Genomic DNA, 26,149 nt, shown 5'->3' with positions numbered 1-26,149 from the left:
TGGGCAAGATCAGAGCAAAAGATAACAAAATCCATGATTCCCTCTATTCCCCTGAAGACAGTTTAGGGCATTTAGATTTTCAAACTAGCATATCCTATTTCCAAGATGTCAGGCTACAATTCTTTCTTCACTGACCCCTACCCTTCTGGGATTTTTGCCGAGTCTTCTTTCTCCATGTTGGACATATTCTATTATCCTGACTTGATTTAATTATCCAACCACAGAGAGGAGAAACTGGAAGCTGCTTCAGCTCCAGAGGAGGGTCCAACCCCCAGGGTGAGAGTGTTTGTAGAGGGACAGAGAGCCCAGCGGCTGGCTGCCCTCTCCTCCACGGCATGGCCGCTTTCCCTGAGTGGACAGGGGCACCCCGTAAATATAGTTTGCTTTGGAGGCTGGCAGTCTGCTGAAAATACCCCATGCCCAAATGCATGATGAAAATGTAAATGCACATGGAGTGAATTTGCATGACTAGAGCACTTTTCTCCTCTGCATCACCAAGCTATGTGTGACTCTCCGTGAAAGACTGAGGTAGGAGAGGATTGTCAAATCTTCCCCCAGCACACTGCGCCAGGGCACTGAGCTGACACTGGTGTTTGCTACCAGGCATCGACTCCCTTTTTTGGTAAGAGGAGCCTAATTTTGCCCAGCCCCTCCCACAGCTGGCAGGCCCGGGAACTGTCTCCTGGCTCAGGCCAGCGGGCATCTCCCAGCCCATCCCTGGGGCCACTTCCTGATGGGCATGCACTTGGCAGAGCCAAGAAGAGCCGCTCGCTTTGTCTCGCCAGTGGGGGACGTCGGTGGCCACCGTTTGCCCTGTGTGGGGCCTGGAAGCAGGGGCAGTTCTGGGAGCAAGAAGGGCCCACAGAGGCCACCTCACTGGACTTGCAGAGCCAGGACTGGAGGCAGAGCTGGCAGAGCAGAGGGGCGTGAGCGGCTGGTCCTGTCTCACCACGGGACAGATGGGCTGCAGGAGGAAGCCAGGTCCCTGGTGGCCATCATGCCCAGACACTGGCTCCTCAACTGCTTGTCACCTGAGAGGCAGCCCAGCCACAGGGGGTCGAACGTCACCCAGGGAGTAGCAGCTGCTGCAGTCTGCTGCCAGCCCTGGGTCCCCAGGGTAGGTGGGGCTTGAGGGTGGCTGTGCCCAGCCCTGCCAGTGGCACTGCACCAACGCTCAGCCTTTGCCCCATGTCCACTGCTGGGCCAAGGCCAGAGAGTCCTCGGGTATGCGGGCTTCTAGAACGCAGACAAGAGCTCGGGTTTTTGAGCCCACAGAAGGCCAGCAGCTCCCGTGAAGACCGCGTCTGAGGTTTTAATCTCCTGCCACCCTAATGGCTCCTCTATTGCTGTCTCCGCATTTGTGGTGATGGGCAACTTGTTCACTTACTCATTCAACAAAGACTGATTCACCATCTGCAGTCACCCTTCCTGTGCCTCCATTTGACAACTAGAAAATGGAGATAATGCCTACCTCAAGGGGTTTTGAGGATTAAATGAATAAGGTGTTTAAATATATTAACCCGTTGAAGTTAGTGCAGGTGCATCTATAAAGTGCTCGATAATTATTCCTATTCCTACTACTCCCCACGGTGTCACTGTCACTAGTCCTCCCGTCGCTCACTAGTAGTCCCCGCACAGTCACTAGTCCTCCTCTCACCGTCACTAGTCCTCCTTGCACTGTTATCCCCTCGCACTGTCACCAGCACACTAGCCATCCCTAGAAGCTTCTGAGAGGGGGACGGTTTTAGTGACATGACCCAGATGTTACCCAGGTGTGTGACCTTGTCCATCCTGGGGTGAGATGTCGCTCCCTGAGCATTTCCTTCTGGAACGGAGAGAACGCAGGGTTCTGTGAGGCTGGCGCCCCCCAAGCATGGCTGCAGGTGGGGAAGGACCTCCCCTGAGTCCTGAGGCTGATGCAGGCCGGGAGGGGAGCCCCTCCTCCTGCAGGGAGACGGCTTCGGGGGCATGCCAGGCGCCCAACTCCTTCCTCTGCCTGGCCAGGCCGCTGGCTCCTCCTAGGCTAAGAGGACTGGGAAAGTGCGTGGCCTCGGGGTCAGGTTTGAGAAGGGGAAGCAGTTGCCAGAACATATTCCGAGGCAGCCTATGTTGAGCATTTGCTTAAGTTGCCATAACTGCCACCGCCGATGCTTAGGCCCGGAGACCACCCCACGGGCTTGTGTCTTTCTGTGAAATGCATTGCTTGGAAATGAGTCAGGAAGACTTCAGCTAATGATGTTATGGGACCATAGTCTGCATTTCGAGTATGTGTCTTGTTAAAGCACCCTCTCTCGCCTCCCATGATCCCCTTGGTCAGAGAGCTTGGTGTCCTTAGGACTCCTTTACAGTGGGTGCATTACTGCCCCTCACAGAGAGATGCTCTGACCCTTTCAGGACCCTTGTTCCATGGCCTGGAGAGACTAGTGAGGGTGGACACTGAGAATCTGGTCAAAGGCAGGGTGAGGCTGAAGCCTGACTTCCTGGCCCAGGACAATGAGCAGGTTTGAGGGAACTCTCATCCTAGCTAATCATTTCCACCTACAAGTAAAGCCTGATTTCTCCTTTGGTGCTCCAGGACCAAGAGGCAGGAGAGGCCATGGCTAGGAGCCTGGACTCTTGAGCCAGACCACAGGGGGTGACCAGACCTTTGCCCCCACCAGCTCTGTGGCCTTGGCAAGTCACGTGATCTCTGTGTGCCTCAGTTTCCTCATCTGTCAGGGGCCACAAAGCCTTCCTAAGGAGAATAATAAGATTAAATTAGCTGCTATTTGTAAATTGCCCCAAACAGAGCCTGGTACAGAATAACCACTTTCTCTTTAATGAGTTTTCAAAAGAACTGATAGCTACCCTTTGAGTGTACCACTCCAGTGGCGTCTCCCTGGAATGGAGCGCATGCATCCCTGAGTCCCCAGTTAGCAGGACACCATGCTCGCTGTAATCAGCCTTCTCTTGGTGCAGCAGCGTTGCTCTCATGACCCAGCCCACAGCTTGCCTGGGTCTCCTACAGGCAGCCCCCCCCCCCAGCGTCCCCTGGGTCCTTCCTCATGCACCTCAGCTAGGGCAGCAGCTACAGCAGGCCAGGTGGCCTTCTGGTCAAGGTGGGACCACTGGAGCGGTGGCTATGTCACGTGCTCTCCCTGGTATCCCTGCTGATGGCTGAGGTAATTCTCTGGTTTGTAGTTGTGCTTTGTTGGTCGCATCCCCGAGGTGGCCCAAGAAGGGACTGGCACTGGGGAGGCCTTGCTAGGCCTGAAGCAGTGGGGCCTTGGACACGGCACTGTGGGGGTGGCGCCTCCTGTCACCAGGGCTCCCCTCGCCCGATCCAAACCCCTCTGGGCTGCTTTTCCCTAAGATGAGGATCTCCCTGGGCCGCAGGGAGCTGTCCGAGGAGTTGGTAACTACCCGTTTGCCCTGAGCAGGGAGGCTGTCTGTCTCTGGCCCACCTTCCGGGCCCAAGGCATTCCACGGCATGGTCGTTCCCCTCTACCCCGGGGAGCGGGACTCGGAACTCTCAGCAGCCCTGATCATGGGAGTTGGAGGGGTGAAGTCTAAGCTGGCATGTGGGAATGTAAGTAAAAAGGCAGTAGGCAAGGTGGTATTGGCCAGAAAGGGCCTCTTTGAGGCCTGCCCTGTCCCTGAGACTCCTGAGGGCATGGCACCAACATGCAGGGTGCTTCTTGCTATAGCTTAGGATGGGGACCCAGAGCCCAGCACTTAGGCAGAGAGACTGAAACCCACTGGAATCTTAGATGGTAGCTCTGGGAAGACCGTAGTGAGCTGGTCTGTTGGACAGAGTTGTTTTCTTTCTGGGCCCTTGTGAAACTGACTCTCAAACCCCTTGTCTTGGAAAGTTCGGCTTCCCTTGCCGCTGCCCACAGCCGCTCAGTTGCCGGATGTGGTCACATCCCCTGGCCCCTTATATAAGAGAGCAAAGAGGAGTTGGCCTGACAGGGTCACGTGGCTCCTAAGTCAGGCTTCCAGATCAGCCAAGTGTAGGCATCTTCGACAGCTTCCCTGGGCCCCCTGGACAGACCCACAGCCTCACACAAGGATTGCACAGCCCGAAGAATCCACAGAACAATCTCTTGTGTGTGCGTAACATCTTATTACATACCCATGCATACAGACGCAGCCCCTCCCCTGTCGTCTCCCCAAGGAATGTCGGTGACAGTTTGGCTGGGCAGGAGCCGCGCCCCATGGTCCCCCAGGCCGGCTCCGTGTGGCAGACGGGTGCTGGCTCTGGGTTCGGCCTGCTCGGGTAATCCTGGTTGGGGCCCAGCGCTCTCCAACCAGCTTTCCTGGCAGGATTACAGGATCAACCTCTGGGGGGGGGGGTGTGTGTGTGTGTGTGTGTGTGTGTGTGTGTGTGTGTGTGTGTGTGTGTGTGTGTGTGTGTGTGTGTGTGTGTGTGTGTGTGTGTGTGTGTGTGTGTGTGTGTGTGTGTGTGTGTGTGTGTGTGTGTGTGTGTGTGTGTGTGTGTGTGTGTGTGTGTGTGTGTGTGTGTGTGTGTGTGTGTGTGTGTGTGTGTGTGTGTGTGTGTGTGTGTGTGTGTGTGTGTGTGTGTGTGTGTGTGTGTGTGTGTGTGTGTGTGTGTGTGTGTGTGTGTGTGTGTGTGTGTGTGTGTGTGTGTGTGTGTGTGTGTGTGTGTGTGTGTGTGTGTGTTCAAAGGTAATAAGTGGAACAAAGGTAATAATTCCTTGTTTTCTTGGTGTTGCTCAAAAGGAAGTGGGTTTTTCTCTTTTCAGCAGGAATGAAAAGGAACCCTAGTTCCTAGGTGACTGGTGACTGATACCAGAGGGGTTTGTTTCCAAAGCGGCTCGATAAGGGAGCATTTCAGCCTGTGTTTCAGACACCAGCGCCTCTGTTCCCGGCAGCTGGAAGGACGGCCCGGCGCATCTACATCGCACTGGGACATCAGATGCTCTCAACCCGCTCGTCATCCAAACCCGTGTTCAGCATTTGATGGTGAATTCAGCGGTGCATCTTAGAGTCACCTGTATCTGACCCCCCAGAGAAAGCACATTCAGCCCCCGTTTCATGTTTCCTGTGCCCAGACTGCGGGGGGAGGGCTGTTGAGCACTAATCCGGGACACGCTCCGTCCACTCAGTCATAGGTTTGGGGTTGCTCAGGCTTGGCTCAAAACTTGGCCCATTGCTCCCAGCCTTTCTCCTGCCGTGCTCCCCTAACCCCAAGCACTCTCCCCAAGCATCCTGGGATACAGAGGGACCCATACCCACCTCTAGGCTAGTATGTGGATTCCGTAGATGAGGTGTGTGGGCCCAGCACATGTGAGATATTCCCCATGTACTCCAATGACAGGCTCCTCCACTCCTCTCCCATGAGATTTTTGTGCTGAAAAAATATAAAATAAAAGCAAGCAGCGCCCCCAAGGCAAGCATCTCTGCCTCCTGGGGAGCAGGTGTACAGAGCACGTGGCATCGTTCAGCATCAACCCAGTGATGCCCCTGCCCACTTGCCCATCTGCAAGGGGATGACAATTCCACACACGGTGGGCCCTCCTGCAGCAGTGTGAGCAAGCAGTCTGCAGTGCACGCCCCACACATGGACAAGCCTCACACGCAGTGTGATGGTGTGACGTCCTTCCCTATTGGAGGGCCGGCTCACGGCTACACTCACTGTGCAAACCCGTTGAGTTGCACACTCACAATTTGTGCTCTGCTCTGTGTCATGCTATGATAAAACATTTTTAAAAACACGAGCCGCAAGAAGACACAGGAGGAGGGGAGCTGCCTGAGGTCCCTTGTCAGTCGCACAAACTGAGGGAGCTGGCAGGTCCAGGCAGTGCGGAGAGCAGACAGGCCGCTGGCCCGCAGAGCTGAGTGTAGGCGTCGGTGGCTTAGTGGCCCCTTGGGGGATGCATCAGAGAACAGCCGGAGGAGCTCTGCAAGCACATGTTCTCGCTAGGACAGCAGCAGACTCTTTGCAGAGCTTTATCCATCTGGGGTGGGGCAGGGGACGCCTTTCCTTTGCTGCTGGCACCCACGATGAGGAAGTCTAGACCAGGGAATGACATTAAAGGGAGATGAGCTGGTCCCAGTCCGGCGACCTGAGCGGCTAGAAGTGAGGCCCAGGCAGGCGGTATCCTTTGGCCAGTCTTCCCTTTCCCCTGGGCGGGCCGCTGGGGGCCAGGGAGCCTGGCTACAGAGAAGACCGCCCTGCGCCCAGAGAGGCCAGCGCTGCCCAGCAGATGTGAGAGTGCCTGGAGGCAGAAGCGTGCCCCTGGCAGCTCAGCATCCGTTTTACTTTGTTGCAGCTCTTGCGCTGTTTGCCCCCCTTCTGACCTCAGCGGCCTCCTGCTGTCCGGAACTTGGGGCCCCCTCTCCTTACCATCAGCGCCTCCCCCAGGCCCTTACCTGGTCATTAAACTATGCTGCAGGCACCTTGTCCAGTGATTTGACTTGGTGCTTTCTCCTGAGAGTGTTTTAACTTGGGGTTCCTGGTTGTGACAGCTCCGTCCTAAGGGTAAATCATGAACAAATGAGTGCTAAATTCAGAGGTCCTCGTCTGTGCGGAGTGTCTATGCTGTGGCCCGGCGGGGTTATGGGCAGATGAAGAGGCAGATAAGAGGATGGGAACACCCCCGGCAGGTGGCAGGAATGGCTCATTCTGCGGATCTGGTTCTGGGTTCAGTGTGGACCCCACCGGCCCCTCTGCGGTTAGCATTAGAAGAGTCTGGCCTGCTGTGACAGTGTGACATGTGCTTTCTCAGGTCACCGGGAGAGCCACACACCTTTGGTTTCCCTTAGGCAATGAGGGGCCATCTCCCTTGGAAGACTGGGACGGGACCCAGAGAATATGGGAGGTGAACCTGGGCTAGCCCAACAGAAGTTGACATTTTCTGAAAATCTGTGCTTCTTTTTTGTAGAGGATACTGCAGAGCAACACTGTCCTACAGGGCTCTCTGCAAAGATGAAAGTGGTCTAGATCTGTGCTGTCCAGTCTGGTGGCCACTAGCCGTGTGTGGCCCTTGAGCCCCAGAAATATGGCTAGTGCGCCCGCATTAGTTCTGGGCTGCTATAACAGAGCACCACAGCTGGGGCCGGGGGTGGGTGGGGGCGGCCGAAAACAGCAGAAATCTTTCTCTCTTGAGGTTCTGGAGGCCAGCAGGCTAAAATCCAGGCGTCTGAGGTTGGGCCTGCTGCAGGCCTGGCGCTGCCCTTGCCCGTCTCCCAGCCTCCCGTAGCTGTTGGCAGCCCGCGGCCTGAGCTGCCTCGCTCCCACCTCTGCCTCCATCCTCAGGTGGCCCTCTCCCCGGAGTGTCTGCATCCACATTTCCCTCTTCTTATAAGGACACCAGTCATTTGGATTAGGGTGACCCTAATGACCTTGATGACCTCTGTAAAGACCCTATTTCCAAATAATATCATATCCACAGGTCTTTGGGGGTTAGGACTCCAACATACCCTTTTTGGGGACACAATTCGACCCTTAACAACAATGAGGAACTGGGGTTTTAATTTTATTTAATTTTAAATATAAACAGCCATATACAGCTAGTGACTGTCCCCAAGATGGCACAGCTATAGACCAGGGAGGGAGAATTTGGATAATTGAGAATTTCAGTTGAGAGCCGCCGTCGGCCCCATGCCTGTTCCAGGTGGCACCACCTGCCTGCTCGAATGGAGTTTCCCTGGGCAGCAGCCCCTGGGGGATGGAAAGGAGGAGGGTCCCAACTGGCCCAACAGATGAGGGTGAGCAGGACACGCTCCGGTGGGCCCTTTTACGTGCATTTTGTGACTTAGTTGGCACTGCAAGGCTGCCTCTTATTCTCTGTGGCCTTGTCTGCCTGGAACACCGGAGCATCCTGTGTGATCCCTGCTCAGATTTCCCGGGCAGGCTCCACGGCTTCTGCGAAGATGTTTGGTCTCTAAACGGGCGTCACAAGTGCTGAGAGTCATCCGGGGTTGGGCACAAAGCCCAGCTCTCCCTGCATGGAGGGAGCCCATGTGGAGAGGTAGGTGCTGTGGCCTGGCCTTGAGGCAGATGCTGCCATCAGGACTGGCCTCCAGGGTGGGGCCAGGAGAGTCCCTGGCTTTCCCCAGAACCCGAGGGAGCTCTTAGAGTGTGGGTCCCAGACCAGCATCCTCAGGTCACCTGGGAGCTTGTTAGAAATGCAAAGCTCAGGTCTCAGTCCCAACTCCCTAATCCCAGTTTCTGGGCTGGGGCCTAGAAATCTGCGGTTTCACAAGTCCTCCAGGTGATTCAGGCTCTTACTTGAGTTCTGAACTACTGGCCCAGAGCCAGTTCTCACCCTAAATGTTGTGAGTCACCGACGCATCTCCTTAAAGGGCAGATTCAGGTTCTGTGGGTCTGGGGTGGGGCCTGGGAGTCTGCGTGGCTGACAGGCTCCCAGCGATGCCAGGCTGAGGGTCCTCAGCCCACACTCCAGGTAGCCAGGGTCAAAGCTCTGGGCTGCACGGAGCCTGGGACCTTTTCTTCTGCTCACTTTTCCCAGACCTAGAACAGAGCCCAGCATAAAGTATGCTTCATTCATTCAGCTTAAAAATCGTGGGTGCCAGAGAGGGGCTTACTGAAAGTCGCCTTTTACAGTCCTTGTAGGGGGGACAACATCCTGGCATGACTTACTCAGTGACTTCTTTTCTACTAAATACTAAGACAAAGCCACACTGCTCAGAACTGTGCCACCAGATTTCACCAGGACTGTTTCATTAATCTTGGATGCAGCAAAATATTGGCAGGCATACATTTTTGTGGGGTTTTTCTTTTGCAGTATGGGGGTACTAATCTGTGACAGTCTTTGGCAGCAGGCCACCAGCCCCTCCACCACCTTCTTGCTTCCCTACCTTATCTTATCTTACTTTAATTTATTTTACCAGCCCTTTTTCTTTTCCCAAAAAGGTGCTATGCATACTTACCACCTGCTTCCTAGCACAGTGGGCTGATGGGCCCTGTTATCCCAGCCCAGGGGCTGCCACTTGTGCCTCCTTGCATCTCCTGCAAACGCCTCACTGCGCGGTAGGTGCCCAGTGCGTACCTGTCCGCTCACTGATGAACTGAGGATTTCAAAGCAAAATACTCTGACAGGTCCCTTCGCCATTCCTGAATTGAAAAATAAGTATCTCCAGCAGGGAGGGGGAGCCTGCTTCCTGACAGAGGCTGAGGGGTGCTTCCCTGTCTCCAGCCCAGCAAGCCCAGGCCCCGGGACTCCGGCCTCCCCGCCGTAGCCCTCGCTACTCTCTCCCAGCAGGGTCTGGGACGGAAGCCCTGACCTCCACGACGCATACCGTAACCAGACGGATGGCATGTCCCTGAGGGCTGTGGGCACTCAGCCAGCAGCTGCCTCACCCGGGGAGCAAGGCAGCCTTCGCAGAGGACTTAGAGGACCAGGGGGCCCCCGCCTGGAAATATTAACTGCAGCTTGTCATAGCTGTTCATGTGGCTGCTCAGGGGTTCTCCTGCCAAAAACAGGGTAGCCCTCATGGCTGCCAACAGGAAACAACGCGGGGCCCCGGGAGGCAGGGTGCTTCAGAGAAGAAGGGGCGGTGGCCTCCAGTATCCTCAGCATTTCGGGCCACTGCCCGGAGTCTCAGGAGACGTTATTTCCTTCACTCGCTGAGGCTCTACCCGCGACCATTGTAAGCTTGGCATTTGCACTGTAACGTGACGACCTCTTTCAGGGGTGGGTTTTCACAAGGAGATTCTCTGCACCTCTGGAGCCTCGGTGGGCCAGAAGGCCAAGTTGGGTGTCCTGAGGCTCTCTGTTCTCCCTGGGTTTGCAGGGGGCTGATGCATTGATCGCTGTACCCATTCTCCTGCCCAGAATACAGATTCCCTCCCTTTGCACCCACCCTGTTCTATCCCAGTGCCTTTGAACCTTTGTGCCAAGGCGATGAAAAGTCTAGAGACAGCAAGCAGGTCCAGTTCTGTGCCATTTCTGTGGCTACAGTGCTTGGCCCCCACCTGTCCCCGGGACCCGGGCCTGGCTTTGCTGCGCCTGCCTCAGCCCCTGCCCATGCTGGGGTCAGGGGCCACACTGTCCTTTGAGGAGCCCATAGTGTTGGGCATCATCTTCTACCCAGCTGTCTGAGCCAGAAATTTAGGGCCCCTGAGCTTCGCTTCTCCCTTGACCCTCACATTCAGTGGGTCCCTGCCCTCCTGTGTGCATCTGCCCCCTTCACCCCACAGAGCCTGGCACTGGCCAGCCAGCCACAGTGCAGCTTCCCTAGAGGGGCCGTGTCATCCTCTGCACTCCCGTGAGAGGGCTGCTGGCCATCAGGCACACAGCTTGCCCTCCTGCAGTGCTCCTGGCGGGCTGGCAGTAACGTCCATGTGGTCCAGGGCTTCCAAAAGCCTGACCCTGGGCCACAGCTGAAGTCCCACTCGGTCCCGACCACTTCAGCCCACGCAGTCCCTATGCACCCCCACTGCACCCCCAGCCCCACCCCAGGCCATGACCCCCAGACCGCTGCTCCTTTGGCCCATTTTATGGTCTTTGCATATTACCACAACTAAAAAAAATTTTTTTAAAAGATAGTTCTGACCTGAGCTGCCTTCACACATCCTCCAGAAGTTGGCTTTGCAACCCCAAAAGCTCCACACCCCTGGGGGAGACCCCCAGTGCCTGACCCAGGAGTGACTGACCCCCTGCCCAGCTGCCCCACTCCCAGTACCCATTTTTTCATCTCTCAGAAAGAGTCCATGCAGGTGAGCCAGAAGGGAGGGGCTGAGCTTTCGGGGGGCAGCCCAGGCTCCCACAGAAGGCCCCCGGCTCACCGCCCACCCCACTTCTGGGGGCTTCAGACTGGGGTTTAAGACCTGAGACATCTCCTTGTTGAGTCTGGTGTGGATGGACAGGAGGCCCTTCATAATGTAGTGGTTGCCTCTTGGCCGTACGATATTTAGGCAAGGAAAAGAGGGCCTTGTTCTGAGTCAGAGGGGAGAGGGTGACACTCAGCCTGCGGGACGCCCGGCAGGAGGCCCTGGCCTGCAGAGCAGATGGCCACAGCAGCAAAGAAGGGCTGGCTTTGTCACCAAAAGCCCCCATGGGTCGCCAGAGTGGCCACTTGGCCACAGCCACGACAAGGACCCAGGCTAGCTCACTGTCCCGGATCCTGCTGCCGTGGGCTACCCACGCGGCGTCCGGAGGCGGGGGCTGTGCTTGTCGCCGAAAGCGCGGTCAGCTGCGGCGGAGCCTGTTGGAGCCGCGTGCCGCAGGGTGAGGACACGGGAAGGGAGGAGGGGGAGAAAAGGAGGTGATTGCGACTAAAAACAGACTGGAGGCCTAGGGCGCTCCCCGCAGCCCTGGCAGGGGCCGGAGGAGACCTGATGTGAGGCCAAGCCCCGGGCTTCCAGGAGTGCGCTGGGACACTCCAGCAGGCCGTCCTGGGCCCCCGTGCTGGCACCGTGCCCGTGCCCCCAGACCGAGGAGCTGGGTGGGGTGTGCACGGTGTGGGGTCTGCCTCTCTGCCAGATGAACCCCAGACTGTTCTTGCTGCGCGGAGAGTCTGGCAGATGCAGTGCCTATGGTTTAAAGTCCCCAGGTGAGTCTGGTGTGAAGGTCTGCAGGCCAGGATGCCCTGTGCCCTGGGCTAACAGCTAGGCCGCCCCCCAGCCTTCCGGCTTCTGCTCAGGGCGCTGTGAAGAGAACCAGCTCTCAGCACACTTCGGGAGCCAAGGTACCCTGCTGCCCAGTGGAGGGATCCCCTTCAGGAGCTCAGATCGGATCTGTCTGCTTCACTGCTGGTAACGGAGGCTCAGATTTAAGCAGCCTCTGAGGGCAATAAGCTGGAGGTTGCTACTTAAGTCCAAGTTGAAAGAGGACAGGGGCTATTTCCTACCCATGCTTTCACTCCCACTGGCACAGCGTCCAGGTCCGTGTGGGATTTGATGAGCGAATCCTGGACTGGCCTGCCAGACACCTGCTGCGAAGGGTTTGTCCTCTCTGGATCCCTCAAACTAGTCCACACGAGGGCATTGGCGTCATCCTGCCCAGATGATGGGTGTTTTCTCAAAAGACTTTCTTGGGGAAAGGAGGGCTGAAGAGTACAAAAGGCAGAGGCGAGCAACTTCGTGCTTCTGTGGTCACGTCACTGGGAGCAGGGTGAGCCGTGACATGGCAGAGCAGGTGACTGTTGCTTTAATTCACACAACACCAAGTCATCGGACTGTGCCCAGCTGCAGGCTCTGTGCCAGGGGACACCCCCCCCACCCTGCCTCCTCCAGTTATGTCACCACCACAGCCTCACCAGGTGTCATATAAATGTCACATTACCCTTGGCAGGGCTTCTCAGATAGCACGTCGGAAACTTGGCTGCAGGAAGGCAAGGAATGTCTGACATCTCCCTGGACTCCCTCCCACCACAGGCCTGGTGACCCGTCCAGGTCCTGTGACCAGGGCCTGGCATCCCGCACACACCCAGAGCCCAGAAAGGAGGGGCAGGCAGTGGCCCTGGTTGAGATGGATGGATTCTGACCAAGGGGGACGTGGAGGCGTCCCCAGGAAATCTTAAGGGGCAGCGTGGGCATCAGACCCCTGACTCCTTTGTCTGGGCCCTTCGTGCCCTGCATGAGGGGCATGTGGAAGCTGGACCATGGGCACTGGGACGAGGCTGCTGCCACAGAGAAGACCAGGTGGAGACCTGGAAGGGTTTGCAGCCTCCTGGGAGAAGCAAAGAGCAAACCTGTGCCAGAATTTGAAAAGAATTCGCACACTTCCGTCTAGCCATGCAGTGAGATCTTATTCAGTCTCAACAAGGAACAGAGCCTGACCAGAGCTACAACATGGATGAGCCTTGAGGACAGTATACTGAGTGAAACAAGCCGGACACAGAGGGACAAGCACTGGGTGACCCCACTTACATAGGTCCCTAGCCGGCTTCACAGAGACAAAACACAGGACAGTGGGGGCCAGGGGCTGGGGGCGTCCATGTTAGTGGGGACAGGGCTTCAGTTGGGGAAGTTGTGGAGGTGGATGGTGGTGACGGCTGACAACAAGAGGAATGCACGTAATGCCACTTACTTGTACACTTAAAAGTGGTAAGATGGTCAATTTAATGTTCTTTGATTATTACCACAACTAAAAATGTTCTTTTTTAAAGATAGTTCTGATCAGCAAATTAGCTTATTCAGAAAGTCTTACAAATGTATTTCCTGGATAGTCTTAAGTATTCATGTCTTTAGCAGATAAGTTTCTAAGAAAAAAAAAAAGTCTTGTTTTCCCACAATGTTTTAAAAAGTGGGCAAAGCCCCGGCGGCGACGAGTTGCACAGAGCCTGCTGCTCGGCTCGGGTGGCTGCTGTGAGTGTGGGGCAGGCCAGCTCCCAGGGATGGGGACGGGCGGGCGCAGAGGTGGGCACCGTCCCCTGCAGAAGCTGCCCTGGGACAGCAGCCACTCGGCCAGGGCCTTGCCCTCACGCCTCTGCTCTGGGAGCCTGTGCACCCCCAGGAGAGTCCCAGCATCTCCCAGAGGCTTGGCTCCGGCCTCCTGCACTGACCCCAGGCAGCTGGAGTCACAGGGCTTTTCTGTGTGCCCAGACCTACACCAGGAGCCCCTTGTTGAAGGCAGTCACTCGCTGACTTGACCAAGGCTGTGGGGGCTGCTCTGTGTTGAATGTGAGGTTGGGTGAGCCCGTCTGCCAGGGCCTCACTCAGTCCGCTCTCCCTACCCACTCCTCCGCTTCTGTGCCCTTTCCCCAGAGGAACCTTTGAACTCTCTCCACCGTCTCTCCCTTCCCAGCAGCATGGAGGGCACAGGCTGGCGGGCTTGCAGGCTCCCGGAGCCAAGACCTCACTCTTCCCCTGCCCTGCTCAGCAGTGGTTGCTCCGTCCTGTCTCCCAAGATGGTCTTTGGGCTGAAGGAGGCGGATTCCAGCTGCTATTGTTAGCAGAGCTCGGGCCCCTGGGCCAAGTCAGCACTTCTACTGTAACGCATAGGAGGGCCCCTCAGGGCCCTGCACGAATGGCCCCAGGTCTCCCCAGTAGTCCAGGCCGCAGGACAGCCCCCCTCAAACTCTTGGTAGAGCACTTACAGTCAGGCTTACTGATTATAGCTTTAGTACAGTAAAACTCACCCTAAAGTTTCAGTGTACAGTTCTGTGAGTTTTGACAAACATAATTATACATACACTCACCGCCACCATCAAGATATGGAACAGATCCATCACCCCAAAAAAGTTCCCTTACGCCTTTAAAGTTAACTTCTCCCTTGTCCTCAACCCTGCAACCTATAATTTTTCTGTCCCCTGTAATTTTGCGTCATATAAATGGAAAAATTCAGCATATACCCTTTTGGATCTGGCTTCTTTCAGCAAAATGCGTTTGAGGTTCGTCCGCGTCGTTGCCACGATCAGTTCTCCTTGTTACTGCTGAGTGGGGTTCCGCTGGATGGCTGCGCCCGTTGTTCCACCGGATGGCCGCACCAGTTTGTTTATTTGGGTTGTTTTCAGCTTGGGACAACCAGGAATAAAACCTCTACAAACATTTGCACTCAGGCTTTCGTGTGGACATGTTTCCACTTCTCCTGTGAAGGGCATTATGAGGTTGTATGGTCAGGGAATGTTTAACTTCATGAGAAGCCATCAAACAATTTCCCAAACCGGCTCCCATTTTGCATTCCTAGCAGCAGTGTGTAAGAGTTCCTGTTGCTCCACATCCTCACCAGGACTTAGCATTGCTAGTTTTAAAATGGATTTTTCCTGTCGAGCAGGGCTGTGGTGGTGCTGCGGTGCATGCAATGTGTGCACCCCTAGGGATGAACGATTAATGACGTGGGCATTTTTAATGAGCTTCTTTGGCATCTGCCTATCTTCTGTGGTGGAGTGTCTGTTTCAGTCTTCAATCCACTGTTTTATTGAGTGATTTATTCTCTTGATTATTGAGTTTTGAGAGTTCTTTGTAAACTCTGGATGCAAGTCCTTGATCACATATGTGTTTTGCAAATATTTTCTCCCTGTCACTTGTCTTTTTTCATTTTCGTTAACAGTGTGTTTTGAAGAGCTTAGGTTTTAAATTTTTATGAAATCCAAGTTATCTATTTGTTCTATTATGGACATTTTGTTGAGTAAAGATGTGCCACGGTAAGTACCATGAGTATTTCTTGAGTCGGGATTATGTGCCAGGCTGGGGGTGCAGCAGTAACAGGACTCCCTACTGCTCATGCTCAGCGGCGGAGCCCGGCAGTGAGGAAGGGGCCACAGCACCCTGTAAGTTATGCTGTTGGAACGCGCCAGGTGCGCAAAGAGGAGGGTAGTTAACTTGAGAGACGAGGAAGGGCTCACGGATGATGAGCTTTGAGGCTGCCGAGAGAATCAGACGTAAACGCGGCCACCTGCTCCCCTAAGCACCAAGTCCTGACACGATTTCCCACGTGCAGGCCTAGGAACACAGCGATGGGAGCCCCGGGGGGACTGCGGGGGCCAGAGCCTTCTGGCTGGACTCCCTCCCCTCGCCGCACTCCCCGGGCCTGGCTTCCCCTTGGTGTCACACGTGGAGTGAGTGTTTTCTGGCCAGCCTCTGGTAGACTCGCCACCATTACTAGGCCTGGGGCCTTTCAGGTGAAACCGTGTGGAGAAAGGGGAGGCTGGGTCACCCCTGAGATCCACCAACTAGGTGAGGGTTTAGATGGGGCAGGGGACCTTCTAGACCCTGAAATGAGGCAGACAGCAGGCTGGCTTCTGCCCACAAAACAAGCTTAAACACGGGCATGGAACATCGGCCCAGCCCTGGAAGATGGTCCCTCTGGATGGGTTGTTAGCTCTCTGCCAGAAGCGCGAGGACAAGTCCAGGTTCGATGCTGTGACCTTTAACAAGGGTGACACAGAGCTGCTGTCTAGTGGTGGTGGTGCTGTTACTGCCCGGGGCGGAGCAGGTCCCGGGGCTGAGCTCCTGCACAGTCTGCACAGGACACACCAGGGTGTGTACTCCCAGCGTGAGACGCCCGAGGCCCTTCTCTGCACCTTGAGGACCCGCCGGGAAGCACCGGGGGCACATAACCCACGGGACTCATGGTCCTTTTCTTCAGAAGGTGACAGGAGAGCCAGTGCTCGGAGCAGCACCATGGAAACCAGTGCGGTGGCAGAAGCACGGCCTGGAAGCCTTCCCGGCCGAGGCCCTGGCCCCATGCACACCCCGACCTGCCTCCCCGGCACCTCGCACCCAGCGGGCCCAGCAGGGGAGTGTCAGGTGATGTGTTGAGTCAACAGACCCACAGGAGAGCCCTGGTTGGAGTCCCGTGGCAGCCAGCTGCAGCCGCACCCCCGAAAGGGAATGCCCACGACTGGCTGCCAGCCACCACCCGGCCTGTCCCAGCCTCAGCAGGAGGCGAGAGCCGCAGGCGTTACCCACACTGCCCCCTCCTCAGGCTCTGCTGAATGTGGCCTCCCAAACGGAGGTTTGCAGACAGCTCCCAGGGCCCCACGTCATGCCGGGTAGAACAGTATGTCCTGATGTGTCAGAGAGTGGCACATTTGCAGGTGACTCAGGATACACCTTGGGGAGGCGACAGTGTCTCAGAGCCCTTCCTGGGTCACCCACAGCCCCTCTCACCCACACTGAGTCCAGAGCATGGAGGCGGGAGATCTGGGAGGGCCCCCCAGGGTGAAGTTAAGGAAAGGTCAGGAAAGGTCCAGAGGGGGGCCTGGAGCACAGCCGGAGGTGCCAGGCTTCACCAGCGGCAGCCACTGCGGTCTGTGGGGGGGGGGCTCTCACAGGGGTTCTCAGCAGATCCAAATAGCCCACATTGCAGGAGGGGCAGGATAAACTCAAGGAATAACTTCTGATTTTAAAAGCCTGCCCTGGGAACCTCGGTGTGCCACAGTCCTCATGATGCTCACTGCCTTTTCTCGATTTCATTAACACTGATTTTCGCCTAGTCCGCAGGCCCCATTTCCTCCTATTGAAGGTCCCTCAGAATGGACCCCGCTACTGTAGAAGCTGAAGCAGCGGGCATCTGGCCGCCCTGAAGGGGTGAGCAACTATGGAAATGTCTTGAGACTCCTTGGAAGGCAAACTCTTACGAACCTGGCACTGGGGGCACTTGAACTGCCATGAGGTTATTTCAGAGAGAAAGCGATTTGTTTGTCTGTGCTTTGGTTATTGATTTCATCAGATTATCAAAGGGTCCTGGGACCAAAAACATTTAAAAATCACTTCCCAGTTTCTGGGGAAGTTTCCTCAGAAGCTAGAATTAGCAGCAGGTGGTGGACAACCAGGAATTCCAAGAGAGGCTGGAGGCAGAGCACAGGGAGCCCCCGGGGGCCCACAGCCCCTGGAGGAGAGGGGAGGCCCTGTCGGCACCGGAGGTTTGCAGGCAGCGGCTCTGCCGACTGAGCCCCTCCTAAAGAGGCGTGCATCCAGGCCTGAGGGTCTCGACTCTCCCTGGGGCCATCTCAGCAGGGTTCATTCCAAGCATGCCCTCAAACCGGACCTGCTCTTTCGTGTCCTCATGCACCTGTGCGTACAACACGGTCTGGCTGTGCCGGAACAGTTTGCCTGGACGGTGTTGTTTATAAACAGGCATCTCAGAGAGATCAAGGTTAGAAAGGCCTGTCTGAACTTGCATGGAATCTGATCCTGACCCGGGGTGGGGCTCTGGGGGCTCCTGCCCATAAATATTCTGGCCCCACCTGTGACCAGTGCCAAACGGCCTTTCCTCTGCCCACTGGTACCTTGGGCTCAGCGAGCATGAAACTCCATGGGTCTCCTACTGAATTAGTCCCCCCCACCCCACACCGCCATACATCCCTTCCCATCGACCTCAGCTCCTGCTCTCCCAAATCCAGGGTTTCTGAGTCGTGGCCTTCTGCTACCCCTCCACCCTGTCCAACCAACAGGGGCCATTGGGGGTGGCCAATGGACATGGGAAGAGGACGCTAGGGCGGGCCAGCAAGAGCCCTGGGGTCCCACCTCCTGCCTCCTGCTCAGGGCACCTGTGGGCCTCCCATGAGAACGTGTTCTCTCCTCACCTACACAGATAGCCTGCCATCCCCCCGACCCCCCCGTGGTTGTGACATTGGCCTCTGAAACCTCTCGTGGCATTGGGAAAGCACCCAACTGGGGGTCTAAAGGCCCAGACCACTGCATGCCTGGCCTGGCCCCTGACGCAGCCGATGCCCTTGGGCCTGACGCTTCACCTCTGAGGGCTTGTGTTTCCTCCACTGTAAAATGAGGTCATGAGATGTTTGTCTGCTATAGCCACTCACCATGGGTTCCGCTGGCTGCGACGCCCCTGGTGGGGGCTACGCTGATTCTGTCACATCAGCTGAGTTCATCTCTGCAGCCCCAAATGACACCTGTGAACTGCGATTCCACAAAGACCGTCGTCATCAGAGGCGACGGGCGTAGCTGTTTCCCCTTCATTGCCAAGTCCTTAGCAAATTGTTTCCCAGGATCTGTTTTAGATGGCAGATGAATTGTTCTAGAATCCCTCTTACAAAGTAACGGAGGGCTTTTTTTCCTCCTCCCTTTTCTGAAGATGGCCTTGTAGCTTTAAAATCAAAAGGCACATAGGCTTTTATCTTTTGCTCTAGTGATATATCTAGGGTTCTCTTCTGGGTCCATAAGGAAGAACTCAGACCTCCAGAGGGCCCTGCTCTCGCAGAGGCCAGCGTGGACACCAGGGTCTGAGGCCCCGCGGCTGGGGCAGGTCTAAGGTTAGCCCTTGCAAAATTCCTGTTTCCTTCCCCCACCCCCATTTTTCTTTTCTTTTCTGATTTACGCATGCAAATATACTTGAGTTCGTGTACCTTAATAACTAGGCCCCGAATGCTACTGAGTCTACAAAGCCCCATAAAACTATATTTTTCCTGGATTCCTTCTAAGAGAATAAGAACCTTATAAAATGTCCTAAAAAAAAGTTTGTTTTTTTAATAGAACTTTTCATTTACCACCTTACTATAATGCTTTGATTCCAAAATGACTTCAGGCACTTTCCAACATATTTTGAATAGTTTCAGTTAGAAAAGATTGTAAACCAGAGTCTTAAGAGTCTACAAGCAAAATGTTCGACCCAAAACCTTACTCCAGATTAATACATGAATTGAGAGTAAGCTCAGGGATAGCCAGAGCCAAAGCTTTTGGGTTAGACAGCTATCCAGGCCAACCCTGAGAAACTTTACCCGTGAGAGAGAGCCCTAGGGGGTGGTGGGACGGACCAGAGAAGGGTATCTTTTAGGAGATGGGCGATTCTGGAACATTCGGAGCAAGGTCTCAGAGCAGCCAGCTGAAAAGGATCAGGGGCCCTTGGGGGAGAGCTGGCCAGCAGCTGCACGAGCACCTGGTGCCCAGGGATGAGGCATAATGCCCGGAGCGTCTGCATGAGACTCGGTGGCGTGGCGGCAGGAAGAGGAACTCCCAGCAGAGGCCAGGCCTGGGGCTGGAGACTCGGAAGAGAATTTGTCCCTCAGAGAAGGGCTCTGTGAGGAATGGAACTGAGGCCCTGCTTCTCTATGGCCGCAAAGAACGGCAACTAGAATTCCTTTAGAAGTTTCTTATCTGTAAAATGAAGCGGTTGGATTCAACCATGGTTCAAAACTTGCCTGGCCACTGTATTGCCCAGGGAACTTTAGAAACCCAGGGCCCTGGGCTCCACCTCAGACCCACGACATCAGAACCTTAGGACCTGGGAATCTATTCTGCAAGCTCCCAGGTGACCCACCCTTGTGTCCAGCTGGGTTTGAGAACTGTGGGCTGAGACCATCTCAGCCAACCCTCGTGGCCCAGACAGTCTCTGCCCTGGGTGTTGGGCTCACTCACTGGGACGGAGCATGGGGACTGCCGAGGGTTTTGAGCAAAACCTTCCCACGGGAAACAGAGGCAGAAAGGCAGCCAACCTTCAATGGCGGAGATACGGGGACTCTCAGGAATGATCTCCACAGAGCCTCAGAGCAGATCGTCTCTGGACTGGTAGGAACACAGACCACCTGCACGCCAGGGATGGGTCGGCCAAGCCCCCTCCAGGAGCAAAGGAGAATGGCTGCTTATGTTCGCGCCCCGTCACACCCCAGCCCACCAGGGCCACAGAAGTCTAGTGTGCCCCAAGTTGAGTTCAGGTCCCAGAAAGTCCAGTTGCCATAGGACATAATTTGTTCCTTAAAATCAAGGACCTGGACACCTACTATCCAGGCTCAGACCTCAAGGTCAAGCCCGTGCCTAGGATTCACCAGGGTTTCAGGTTCTGGCCCACATTTCCTGATGACACAGCTTCCTGCTCCGTTAGACGCAGAGCTCAGGCTGTCTGGTATTCCCAAGCTCCCCTGGGCTTCTCCGGAGGGAGGCGCGGAGAAGACACAGGACGGGCTCCCCACTGCCCTCCGCCTCGGGTACTTCCCCACGCCGCTCTCCTGCTTCCCGCTGCCTCATGCCTTTTAGATTGTTCTCCGTCGCTTCGCGATCAGGTCTCTCAAAATCAATGCAAGTTTACATTCTCATTAAAAGGGTTTGTGAAGCTGGTGTTGCAGGAGCTCTCTGCTCAGGATTCTTCACTAGATGCCTTTTAACAAAGTTGGTGAAATCATGAGACCAGAGTTCTGGCTTCCTGGATGTTGGTGGTGGATTTGTGTCCATCATAAAAGTGGCCCTGGTAGGATGTGTATCACCACAAGGAAGGTTTCCTCTGCCATTTCTACAGAAGTAATGCCAAGTGACCAGATGTGGGCACACAGTGATGGTATATTTCTTGAATTACCTCAGGCCACCCTGTGGGACTCTGTGTACTTAGCAAACCCCTGTGGAGTCTGTTGATTGGCAGGTTTGGGACCAGGCATCAGAACTGGCTGTGAATGGGCTGCACCAGGACCTCCCGAGGGTGATCTCCAGAACACCAGAGAGTCTGAGAAATTAAGAGGGGGTGCGTGCCAGAACGGACCTACAGTGCAAACAAGTTCAGGCAAAAAAAACATGGGCGTTTGTGATTCTGGACTTCTCAGATCTATGATGTACTAGCAATCAGGAGTCTCTGAGGGAAGGAGAAGGTGGCACCCAGATCTGAGCAGAGCTGTGGGACGGTGGGACTCCACTTACTGGGGGAAACACTGCCCTAAAAGCATTCCATCAAGACCTGCTCACTGGAACTCAGTCAACTTAGGTCCTTTAATTTTCCATCTAATGGGGAGGTCTTATTCACGCACAGTGTGATTTGAGAGGGCTTGAGAGACCCTGAGGAGAAAAGCCCCTTTCTCTTTGCCCTTCTTATGGATCGTCTTTGGCTCTCAGAGTGAGACCCAAGGGCCCCTCGGTGCCCCAGCAGTCTCTCCGGGGAGCTGGAAGCCTTCCCTTTATCAGCTTAGGTTTGCACCCCCTGAAACCCCAGACCACCGAGGAAGGCTGGATTTTTTTCATGTACTTCAACTAAAACCACCATACTGAACAGATTGAATGCAGAAGCAGATACGAGAATGTTGCATTCTTCTATTAAGCCAGCTGTGAAAGACGTCTGCCAAAAAGTATAAAATAAATTCCACCCCATTTGTTATGTTTTAAAAAATACAGATGGGTGAAAATTTGCTTCAGAAAATGATTGAGGACCCCAGAGAGTTTTTTTTATGTGGGTTGTATATATTGGTGTCTACCATATTAGAAATTAAAGCTGAGGAAACTTAAAAATATTTAAAGTCATTTACAAATAACGATAAAAAAACATATTACATGTTAACACTACATATTTTTAAGAGGGTAAAAGGATCCTGAACCCAAATGTCTACCAGAGCGGTTCTCAGAGAGGCTGAGGGTGGTCCAGGTGGGGCGGCCCCAGAGCAGACGTCTCCCAGTCTGTGCTCCGTGGGCTGGGGGATGTGGAGATAAAGTGGACGGGCGGCCTGGGACGTGGGCATTCTCAAACGCATCCCACCAAGCAGGTGATGAATGACTTAGCAACTCAAGTTAGGCTGAAAGGAAAGTGAATAAATGATTGAAGACAGAGGCAGGAGGGCGTCCTGGTTCCATGGGGAAGGCCTGCTCTGGGCAGGGCATTCCTGCCTCCTGGCAAACCCGACAGCCGACCAGTGAGTTACAAAGAATGTGAGTCTCCTTGACCCGGATACTGCTGGGATGTGACACCCATCCTGGGGGGAAACAACCGTCTGATTAACTAACAAGTGGCACTTGGAACTTCCCTTTCTGACCTCAGGCTCTTTCAGATTTCTTAGACCATCCATTTCTGAGTGAAAAACCTGTGATTGGCCTTGTCCTGGCCACGACCCCTAATGAATGGCTTCCAGTTTGTATCTCGGAATGATGGCGATGTGGATGGACTCACAGTGGCAGAGGCCAGAGCCACACAGAGTCAGACCCCCACCCTGCCAAAGGGCTGGGCTGGTGTTTCTCGCCTCCCAAGTTTCTCCTTCCATGGTGGGGGGACCTCGGTTTTGGAGCTGGCCAGACATGAGCTCTGATTTGAACTTGGGCATGTCAGACCCCTGTGCTCCTAAGCAAGGCAGCCCTGGAGAGGGCTGAGGGTGCTCGGTGTCCAGCCAGTGCAGCCTTTCTCCCTGAGAGCTCGTCTGCTGTTACTGGGAGCTACCATCTGCTGAAGACCTACTGTGTTATTTAGTATTGACTGTGCTTAACTCCTGGTTAATCACAACAAAAAGCCATGGGCAGCTTATATTTTCAAATAACAAATCGAGGTTCTGAGCTGCTGCCAACTCATCTGGGGCTACCCAGCTCAAGTGGTGGGTTTCGGGGCAAAGTCAGGTCTGCCAGCTCCAGAGCCCAGGCCTGAGGGGACAGGGAAGAAGGGAGGTGGCTCGAGGCCAGGGTAGTGGGCAGCAGGTGGAAGGAGGGCAGGAACTAAACACACCCACCCCTATTCTCCACCCAGGCTCCCATAGGGACCTTTCTGTGCCTGAACCCAGGGGCCAGGGAGCCAGCTGCCCAGCACACGAGGGTCAGTCCCTGGGAGGGACACCAAGCTGGCAGAGAGGCCAAAAAGTGAGGGCCGAGCAGCAGTGCGGGGGACGCCGAGGAGAACCAGGCCAGAGGGAGAACCGAGGAGAGAAGGTCAAACAAGTGAAGTGGAGAGTTTACTCCCTGAGTGGAGGTGTGTTAAGCAGAGCCCCATGTGGGGCCAGGTCTGCTGTTCCGGCACTTGTTTCCTGGGCTGCCCAGGGCTTTTTGGCCCTTTAATGTCTTCTTTTTGGCTCGGCTCCTTAGCAGCAGGGCCCTTGCCTCCCCTGCTGTGGTGTTTTGTTTGATGTGCCACCATCCCCACCATGACTGTCGCCACCATCCCTCCAAACCCAGGGACAATACGAAGCCCTTTGTCTCTGGGATGACTGGTTAGTTGTCCGAAAAACTGCATCATCAAATGCCGCATCCAATGTAAATTGAAAATTTGCTGTTCTCCATGTCTCTCAGAAAAATAGTCTGTAAGGATGTTTAAAATCAGAAACAAAATGAAATGTTTTCTTCTTTTTTGTTATCTCAGACCATGTGCATGAAAAAGGCTGGTGCTGCCCAAGGGAGGGGGGAGCATGTGCACACCACACGGCCATCTGGTCCACTTGGTCGGTTTTTACCAAAGCAAGGGTTTGATTTGCACAGGGGCCCATGGCCAGTTGGTGGAAAACAGGGTCTAGCAGCGGAGGCTCCTGAAATGCAGGCCCCTACTTTCCACCGGCCTCGCTGCCCTTCCTTGCCGCACCCGTGCCCAGCCGCACCACCACCCTCCTCTCTCCTCCCCTGCCTGCTGGCCAGCTCCCTGAAGCCACCAGCGCATGGCTCCCCGGTGTCTGGAGCCACTCGCCTGGTGTCTCGTGTGGCTGCCAGGAGCCGTTCGTGTTCCCTCACTGAGCCTATTCACTTGTCCTGGCTGCTGCCCCGGGAGAATCAGAGGCATTGTTCACACTCTGGGGTTGACAGAGTCCTGAACAAAGTCCTTAAAAAGCAGGAGGGAAGGTGGCTTTCGCAGAACAAAACGGGGAGACTTGCCTGGGCCCCGGGGTTGCGGTTGCACCAGCCCAGTCCTGCTGGGCCCATGGGGAAGTCGCCCTGATTGGAGACAGAGCGGCTTAGTTTCCCAAAGCCCTGCTCCCCGCGGGCTTCTGGGAGCTCCCCGCCTGCCCCTCCTCTGAGCCTGCCTGCTGGGCCGGTGGGTGCTGGCCTCTCAGTGCTTCCTGCATGTATTGCGGATTGGGGTTCTGTCCCGTTTTCCCCAGCCCCACTGATTCACCCCTAACCTGCCCCTCCCTCAACCCCTGCACACACCTGGCCCCAGACAGCTAGCTGGTCACACATGTGGTTTTCCTGAGAGACCTGAGTTTGTCAGATTCCCTGATTAAGAAACAATTGGTCTATTTATAAGTAATAAGGACTCTGTCAGCATTGCCCCATTTTCCTCATTATTTGTGAATTGTGACAACAGTATTAAACAAAAAAGGTGTAGGAAGATCAGCCTGACTCACACCCCTTTCCTAAGACAGATTCCCCCATTGGCAAAGCAGCGCCGAGGTCAGTACCAGGCCCCTCTCTGTCCTGTTTCTGCTCTTCCTGACTGGCATGGAAGGGAAGACATGTTTGGAGGAAGCCCAGCACTGCCCAGCCCAGGCCAGCACCCCCCACAGGAAGCCCAGCCCCACCACCACCTTGCAGGGAAGCCAGCCCCCACCTCTTATTCCTGGGGCACCCAGTGCTCACCTTCCTGCTGGCCTGTGAAACCCCACTTTCTGGAAGAGTCTGTCATGCACCCCAAATGTGATCTTAAGTCTCTTCGTTCTTTCTTTGGTAATCACGGAAAAAAGCATTCAGGGTTTGGAGTCAGGGCCCTGGAGTTCTGGCGGGGCCTCTGCCATTCCCTCACTCAGGCACCCAGCGTGAGTAATGTCTCTGCTCCCAAGTTTCTGCACCCTGGACCACACACATACTCCTAAACCGCCCCATCATCACCCACCCCCCACCTCCCCCGGAGGGTCATCCTCAGGAATCACCCACTCTGGGAGGGGCGGGGAGCAGGCTGGAGGGCATGGAAGCACCCTTGGGTTTGGAGGGATCTCAGAGCGACGAGCTGTGGGGACCTGGAGGAGCATGCCGTGGCATCAGAAACGGGGTTCCCACCGCTGGAGGCTGGAGAGCCGCTGTGTCTCCCCCTCCTTCCTGCGTCTGCTTCCCTCTGCCCTGGGGCTGCATAGGGTGGTTCTGGTGCCCACGTGGGGACAGCCTGCAGGGACAGCGAGCCCAGGGGGGCCGGGCCCTGCCCTCCCACTTCTCCGGCTGAGAGACGGCCTCCCTGGAGCTGGCGCTGAGGCGGCTGGGGTCTGGGCAGGCGGCGGGAGGTGCTCACATCCCGTTAGCCAGCCTCTTGGCCCAAAAGCAGAACAGTGGCTGAAAAAAGTGATTTTCTGAAGAGATCATACATTCGCTTGATGTAAAAGTTGAAAAATAGAGAAGGGCGTACGACAAACGTCTTCCTGCCATTTGTCCCCATCACGGGACACAGCCAGTGTTTCCAGATCCTTCCAGAGATGCTGTAAGCATATGCAGACAGGCAGGATATATGCATATGCATTCTTTTCCCCTTTTGTGAAACTATAAATGGTATCATTCTATACAGATGGTTCTGCAGTTTGCTTTCCACTTTCCACTCGATCTGGGAGATGAAGAACAATGCGGCTTCTCGTGTTCCGACGGGGAATCGTGGCCGGCTGTGTGCATGTGCCATAATTTATTTAACCTCTTCCTATTGATGAACATCTGTGTCTCCAGTCCCTGCCTTTAAAAGCACCGCAGTAATGAATGACCCCATTCACTCTCCATTTAGCAATTATACAAATGTGTCTGGGGAAGAAATTCCCAGAAGCTGAATTGTTGGGCCAGGGAACATGTGCATCTGTAGTTCTGACAGATCCTGCCAAAGTGCCTCCACAGAGGTACATAGTTCCTCTGGGCTGCCAAAAATTCCCATGGGGGTGTGGCCTGAGCCAGACAGTCTGAGCTGGGTTGGGGGTAAGGCCCCAGGCAAGCCGGGGATGAGGCGCCTTCATTGGGCCCGGTGTCAGGGTAGACATGGGGGGGGTCACTGGGGCCGGCCCCTCCCTCTGCATGAAGAACCCAGGCCCCCAGAGGGGCTTTGCCTAAGGGGCTCTCACAGGGTGTTCGGATGTGGTTGGTGGCACGAGCTTCCAAGCCAGAACTGTCCCCTTCTGTCAGATCCCAGCCCTCACCCTCGGAAGGCAGGGC

At 55.2% G+C, this 26,149-nt stretch overlaps 1 protein-coding gene and 1 long non-coding RNA gene across 9 annotated transcripts in view; one reads left to right on the top strand and one right to left on the bottom strand.

The window, feature by feature from the left end:
* Positions 1–26,149, top strand: part of PRKAG2 (protein kinase AMP-activated non-catalytic subunit gamma 2) — a 266,756-nt gene that overhangs the window by 137,681 nt on the left and 102,926 nt on the right. The window lies entirely within an intron of this gene.
* On the bottom strand, positions 1,099–14,498 carry LOC118919610 (uncharacterized). The gene is made up of 4 exons (XR_005027588.2): positions 14,266–14,498; positions 6,376–6,478; positions 5,239–5,353; positions 1,099–2,734 (listed from the first exon to the last, which is right to left on the bottom strand). It is a non-coding gene; the product is annotated as an uncharacterized LOC118919610 (long non-coding RNA).

Source organism: Manis pentadactyla, chromosome 7, assembly GCF_030020395.1.
Source record: "Manis pentadactyla isolate mManPen7 chromosome 7, mManPen7.hap1, whole genome shotgun sequence".
In the NCBI taxonomy this organism is placed as follows: Eukaryota; Metazoa; Chordata; class Mammalia; order Pholidota; family Manidae; genus Manis; species Manis pentadactyla.
The sequence above is the reverse complement of the archived record's forward strand: the minus strand, read 5'-3'. Positions and strand labels throughout refer to the sequence as shown.